Source organism: Lathyrus oleraceus, chromosome 6 (assembly GCF_024323335.1).
Source record: "Lathyrus oleraceus cultivar Zhongwan6 chromosome 6, CAAS_Psat_ZW6_1.0, whole genome shotgun sequence".
NCBI lineage: Eukaryota > Viridiplantae > Streptophyta > Magnoliopsida > Fabales > Fabaceae > Lathyrus > Lathyrus oleraceus.
The window spans coordinates 161,907,419-161,914,968 of record NC_066584.1 but is presented as its reverse complement, the minus strand read 5'-3'; the positions used below and the strand labels follow the sequence as shown (position 1 = coordinate 161,914,968).

Below are 7,550 nucleotides of genomic sequence, written 5' to 3'. Positions count from 1 at the left end.
GATGATAGTGATGGATATGAATGCGAACCCAATTGAGTTTGTTTCTTGAATGTTTAAACTTGACTTTGATTGGATATCCCTTGCTGTTTTGACTTTCTCATTTATTTTTGACCCTAGGCTTGCCCTAGTGGTCCTGGTACTCACTTTTGAGCTTATGTTTTCAGGTTAAGCTACAAATGCTTCAAAGAGATCATTACAATTTGATTGAGCTTGCTTGAATATCATTGTCTAACTTGTTTGTTTTGTAGGTGGCTTGGCTCACATGCCTTAAGCCTTGTGCCTTGCACATTCACTTGCTTGTGTTGACTGGTTGATGTCTGTTTCATTTTGATTTAACTCTGACTTGTATACTAACTGTGCTTGACTGATTTCAGGTAATTTAGTTGCTTTTAGTTCCTTGTGAACTTTTGCTTTGCTTTGCTTGTATAAGCAATTTGCATTGAGGTATGTCTCTTTGTCTTCATGTAGTCTGGAAGACCTGGCCTGTTACTTGGCCAGGCAACTGTCTGAAGTCCTCCTTAAGAGGCAATGTTTGTGACTGTTTACTTTTGTCCTTGCATAGAGTCAAAGACCTCCTAAGTGAAGAGGCAATTGGTGGAAGGTAGGGATATGCAATCTATCCCCCACTATTCAGTGTGTCATCTGCTTTGCTCACACCACTGTGTTGATGCATTGCAGATACAAACCCAAGATCTTGTGCAATTGCACAGTTGAGTCAGTTTTAAATGTGTAGAAGGGTTCCCACTTTCTGAACCCACACATTCTTGTCTTGAGCTCTCCCAGGCCAGGGACAAGAGCTGTGAGGTCTCATCCTCACTTCATCCTTTCATCTGCTTCACCTTAGCCCCTCAATGGCAAGGTTAAGAGCAACACTCACCCCATTCCAGAGGTTTGTTTGTTGAGGTTGATATGACCCCTTGACTAAAACCTAACCCTTGTTTGAGCCACTTGTTTGTGTATAGCGTGTACTATCTGTGCTTGTAGGATTGTTTGGCTTGCTTCCTGTGCAAGATAGGATTGTTTGACTTGCTTCCTGTGCAAGTCAGGATTAGTTTAGACTTGCTTCCTGTGCAAGTTAGGTTTTGCTTGGCTTGCTTCCTGTGCAAGTTAAGTGTGTGTGGCTTGCTTCCTGTGTGAGCCATACTTAGGATAGGTTGGCCCTTGTGCCATTTAGCTAGAAACCTTAACTTAGGGATGATTTTGCATGATAACATCTAGGCTCGAGTCGTAGTCTCCCTAGTGTTGTGTCTCCCTCTGTTATCTGGTTAGGCTAGTCCTTTATCCCTGCGTAGGGGAACTACATCGCCCTGATCTTCATACCAGATGAAGTATGTAGGCAGGAGATTGAGCTGATCTCTCCGGGCGCCTTTTCTTTCTTTTTGTGCGTGCTGTCTGACCTTTGCTAGGCTCGAGTCCTTGACTCCTTAGCATTTGCTGTCTGTCTTGTTTGTGTGTGTTTGACAGTTATAGGCTGAGTCCCCGACTCCCTATCTATCTGTTGTGTTGTTTTGGTTCGGATGCTGATGTAAGCCCAGCTATTGGCATTCAGGCTCCACGTTTGCCTCCTTGTGTGTGTTTTGGTTCGGATGCTGATGTAAGTCCAGTGATTGGCATTCAGGCTCCATGTTTGCCTCTGCCAGTGTTTGTTTATGTGCGTGTCAGCCGAGCTACGAATGCTCTGATTCTTCTCTCGTCCGAGAAGATACGTATGCATAGGATGCGATATCCTAGCGAGCATGTGTCGTTTCCCCAGTCCGAACTACTTCGACTCTGATGTCTATGCCTGATAGACTAAGTAGGCCCAGGATGCGACATCCTGCCGAGTTCAGTTTCAGTCAGTCTCTTGCGTTTCTTTCAGCCAGTGTGTGTGAGTGTGAGCAGTGTTTAGCAACCAATTTTCCTTTCTAGTGTGCGTGGATCCCGTAGAGTACTACGGATGCGTAGGGGTGCTAATACCTTCCCTTCGCATAACCGACTCCCGAACCCATTCTCTTTGGTCGCGAGACCATGTTCTTTCCCAGGTTTACTCTGAGCGTTTCCTTTCCCTCTTTTGGGATAAATAACGCACGGTGGCGGCTCTGTTGTTCTTGTTTTCCCGCCGGTTTTTCGCGCGATGCGACACCTAGGTCTGCATTAACTATCACAGGTCGTTCGAGTTCTAAGTCTAGGAATTCATATCTCAGATTTTTGGGAAGTGTTTTCAGGTCAGGGGTTGGTTTGTTAAGACATTGCGTAGGATCCGGTGTTATTGCTAAACATTGGTATGATTTGTCTTCTACAAGGCAGTCAGGTGATTTGTCTTCTCCTGACTCTGCTTCTTTTATGCATTCATCGATGATATCCATGAAGTAACATGTATCTTCTATTGCAGGTGCTTTCAAGAATTGGGAAAGAATGAATTCAATTTTCTCTTCACCTACTTCGAAGGTGAGTCGTCCTCGTTTTACATCTATGATTGCACCGGCAGTTGCTAAGAATGGTCTTCCCAGTATAATGGGTGTAATATCATCTTCTCTAATGTCCATAATTGTAAAATCAGTGGGAATGTAGAATTGACCTATGCGTACGGGAACGTTTTCAAGGATTCCTACAGGATATTTGATGGAACGATCTGCTAGTTGCACAGACATTTTGGTTGGTCTTAATTCTCCCATTTCCAGTTTCTTACATATGGATAAAGGCATAACGCTAATTCCGGCTCCTAAATCGCATAAGGCTTTGTCGATGACAAATTTTCCTATGTGACAGGGTATAGAGAAACTACCTGGATCCTTGAGTTTAGGGGGCATGTTTTGGATTATAGCGCTACATTCGGCAGGGAGTGTAACGGTTTCGCTATCCTCAAGTTTCCTCTTATTAGAAAGGATTTCTTTTAAGAATTTGGCATATGAGGGCATCTGCGTAATAGCTTCGGTGAACGGAATTGTAACGTTTAATTGTTTAAGGAGATCAACAAATTTTCTAAATTGGCCCGCATCTTTGGTTTTAACAAGCCTTTGAGGGTAAGGTATAGGTGGTTTGTAAGGTGGTGGAGGTACATAAGGTTCCTTCTTTTCTAGGGTTTCCTTATTACTCTCTTCCTTTTCCTTAAGTTCACTTTCCTCAGTTGATTTCTTAGGGTTTTGGTTTTCTATCCTTGGATCAGACGGTCCTTCCACTTCCGTTCCACTTCTTAATATAATTGCATGAGCGTGGCTTCTCGGGTTAGGTTGGGGCTGTCCAGGGAATGTACCAGTTGGGGCAGCAGTAGGTGCTTGTTGTTGGGCTACTTGTGATATTTGTGTTTCCAGCATTTTGTTATGGGTAGCCAAGGCATCTACTTTGCTTGCTAGTTGTTTAAGTTGTTCGCCAGTGTGTACATTCTGGTTTAAGAAATCTTTATTGGTTTGTTGTTGGGAAGCTATAAAGTTTTCCATCATGATTTCCAAGTTGGATTTCCTAGGGGCGTTATTGTTAGGCATGGATGGGTTCGGTTTCTGATATCCCGGAGGTATAGCTGGGGCTTGATTTGGAGACTGTCCAGGTGCGTACAAAGCGTTATTACTCTTATATGAAAAGTTTGGATGGTTCTTCCAATTTGAGTTATAGGTATTCGAGTAGGGGCTTCCTTGAGCATAGTTTACTTGCTCTGCTTGGATTCCTGTCAAGAGTTGACAGTCCGTAGGAGTGTGGCCTTGGATTCCACAGACCTCGCAATTCTGAGTTATAGCAACCACGGCGGCTGGAGGTGATACGTTTAAACTTTCAATTTTCTGGACCAAAGCATCCACTTTTGCGTTAACGTGATCAAGGTTACTTATCTCGTACATGCCAGTTTTCGTTTGAGGTTTTTCCACCGTTGTTCGTTCGGTTCCCCACTGATAGTGGTTTTGGGCCATGCTCTCGATAAGCTGGTAAGCATCAGCATAAGGTTTGTTCATCAATGCACCACCTGCAGCGGCGTCTATTGTTAACCTTGTGTTGTATAAGAGACCATTATAAAATGTGTGAATTACTAACCAGTCTTCCAAACCATGGTGTGGGCAAAGTCTCATCATGTCTTTGTATCTTTCCCATGCTTCGAAGAGAGACTCGTTGTCTTTCTGTTTAAATCCGTTTATCTGGGCTCTTAACATAGCTGTTTTGCTTGGCGGAAAGTATCGGGCAAGAAAAACTTTCTTCAACTCGTTCCATGTGGTGACTGAGTTGGAAGGGAGAGATTGAAGCCATCTTCTAGCGCTATCTCTTAATGAGAAAGGAAAAAGACGAAGTCGAATTGCCTCTGAAGTGACACCATTAGCTTTAACAGTATCAGCGTATTGAACAAATACGGATAAATGAAGGTTTGGATCCTCGGTAGGATTTCCAGAGAATTGGTTCTGTTGCACAGCCTGCAACAGCGAAGGTTTAAGTTCGAAGTTGTTTGCTTCGATTGCGGGCGGAGCAATACTTGAATGCGGCTCATCTTGCGATGGAGCGGCGTAATCTCTAAGAGCACGAGCTGGTTCTGCCATCTCGGTTATCGAAGGAAAAAGGTTTTTGAAATCAGGAAGTTCTATAGGAGGGAGATTGTTTGCAGCACGATATTCCCGAATTCGTCGTAAGACTCGGAGATATAGTTCGATATCGTTGATTCGTAGATAGAGCGGTTCGCCTTGTGAGCGAGTGCGTGGCATACAAATCAACGAAAGAAAGAATAGAAGAAAAAGAAACCTTAGTCTCTACAGCGTAACGGAAGAGTTACGATATCGATTAAATAAAAGTCCCCGGCAACGGCGCCAAAAACTTGATCGCTCGACTTCGTGAGTCGAATTTGGGGTACAAACTGCAAGTGCACAGTTCTATCGCGTAGTTTTAAAAGATATCGATCCCACAGGGACTTATGAATCGATATACCGTTATCTAAGGTTACTACGTAAAGCTAAGGTGGATAATGGTTGATTGTTTGGGGGGCGAAGCTAAAAACTAAACTAAGATCTAGATTAAATATTAATAAAGCGGATATCGGTATGCAGTTCGTCGTAATTAGGGACTCAATTCTTTGTCGGTTTCTTGGTTTTTAAAATAAATCGTTTCAGTTAACTTTATTGATTAAAGGTTTTATCTCAAACTCTCGCTCTGTTGAATAAACCATGATTTTATGTTAATGTAGCTGTCACTTATAATTAAGTCAAAAACCACTTTTTGAAAGTAATAAAGTTGCAGAAACTCTTTTTAAGAAAACACTGACCGTTTTAAACACCCTTATCTCAAACTCTCGCTCTGTTGACTTAGGTTATACAATTAAACCCGAATGCTTAACTCTCGTCCTCACATTCAATCTTTAAAAATACTTTTTGGAAAAGGTCAGAATTTAATTAACTCTAAAACTTGCTCTCGCCCTGATCTAGAATTAATGCCTAATTTACACTGTCCAATTAAAACCTCAAACTCTCGCTCTATTGATTTTAACTTCTTTATGTCTTTTACTTTTGTAAAAAATCTTGTTATTAAACCTGTAAATTGAGACCGTAAAAAGATTGATTTTAATTTTAAGTTTAATTAGACCGACTTAGCCTTGATCCCTTATTTCGCTTACTTTACATACCGATATCTAGGCGAATTAGCCAGACATGCTAAACAAACAGAAATACATATCATGCATAAACAGACTCATCCCAGGAAGATAATATAAATAATTAATAAAACAAAGCATTAAATAATGATTAAAGAACCTGAATGCGTTAAACAATAGTCTTGAACACTCCACCACAAGCCGGTAGGATTTGTTCTTGGATTCTTCAATTAAACAATAAATTAAACCAAGGAAATAAAACTAGAATCTAACGTAAGGTTAGATCCGATAAAAAGTTACACAATAGTTTCCGGTGTAGAAACTATTATGCGAAAAATATCTAAATGCTAAAAAGGGAAAGGTAAATTGCAAGGGAAAAAGAATGTAGAACTTGCAAAAGAAATAAATAAATAAACAATGCTAAGTTGCTGGAAAAGAAAATTGCAGAAGCGTAAAAAGAAAGAAAATTGGAAAAGCTTCGGCAGTGTGAGCGTGGAAAAACCGAGGAACCCTTTTAGGTTTTTGAAGTAGCTATTTATATTGGTGTTGGTAACTGCTTTTCGTTTCCCAAGGGTCTTCAACGTGGCTAAATGCATGGCGTGGATATAGGACACAAACTCCTCAACGTCTCTTCAAGTCTTCTGAGGGCGTTACTTGCGCCAAAAAGATAGTGGAATGGTGTGACGCTCGTTACACCATGTGTGACGTCCGTCACAAGGCTGTTTTGTGTGACGCTCGTCACGCCCCCTGTGACGTCCGTCACAGGCACAACATTGGTTTCTTGTGCGCTTTGGGCTGGGCTTTGGCCTTTGGTTCTTTTTCTCTCCTTTTTGCACCTCCTTTTCTTCCATTTTTCACTTTTGCTTCAAAATGGATACCTGACATAAATAGAAAGGAAATACCGCATAATATCTGATAAAATGAGATAAATTAAAGTAAATGATAATATAATCTAATTGAATTAAGTCCTAAAATGTGATATAATTTCATGTTATCACATTCTAGCCGGAGAAGTGAAGGTTAAAATCTTCGTTTCGACGAGGTAGAATGGGCTTAAATAATAACAAAGAAACGAATTTTGGTCCCTAAGAGACCTCATGATGCAAATGTATTTATGCAAAAGGTAATACTCTGTGGAGATATGTGTCCACAAAGGAAAAGATCAGGAGGATTTGACAATCCATCTGAGTAGTACGCCCAACGGGACAGAAACTCTGGGGACTCTCATGGGGGATAAGAAAAGGAATAAAATGTGTGAGCAGGTCACGACTTGAAACTTGGGGAGCAGAAATCAATGGGAAGACCCGAGCTGACTCGAAGATGCATGTATTGGGGAATATGTCAATACAACAAAAATTATCCACTATGGATACTTCGGATAAAAATCCGGACTCAGGTGACGATAATCCACTAAGGGATCTCACTGGGGATATCCAAAAAGGACTCTTCTGGGGAAGCAACGGGATGAGGTATTACCGGTTACTGGGTAATAAGCTCAAAGAGACGTGTGATCTGAACACCGACATAAGGGTGAGAGAACAACATGCTCGGGAAGAATGAATATCTAAGACCGGTATAAGGGCGAGAGATATCAATCAACCAAATCATCTGAGGAAGACCTAAAAGGTATATTTCAACTCAGGAAAATCTGACTCCACAGGGGACAAAAAGTCATAATAGGGAACAGAAGGAAGGAACACCAGGGATACCGGTTACTGGGCATATAATAGGTGACCGACCAAAGCGTGAATTGGGGAATATTCCCAAAACACTCATCATCCAAAAAGAGGGCGAAAAGCAAACTTGATTAAGGGATGGTCATTCGATTCCAAAATAGGGAAACGAATCTTACTCGACTAGGGAAGCACAAAAGCTTCGACCAAAGAGTGCATGAGATATATTATCTATTACCGTCAGAACGTAGATAATATACTCACATGGAAGATTATCCACAACCGGTTACTGGGTTAATAAAGGATAAATCGACCGAAAAGGAGAAAGGCATCGGGATACCACA

General features: G+C 41.4%; 1 pseudogene; it reads left to right on the top strand.

Moving 5' to 3' along the window:
- The first annotated feature begins 4,008 nt into the window (after positions 1 to 4,008).
- Positions 4,009 to 4,108, top strand: LOC127098953 (uncharacterized; annotated as a pseudogene).
- The last annotated feature ends 3,442 nt before the right edge of the window (positions 4,109 to 7,550 follow it).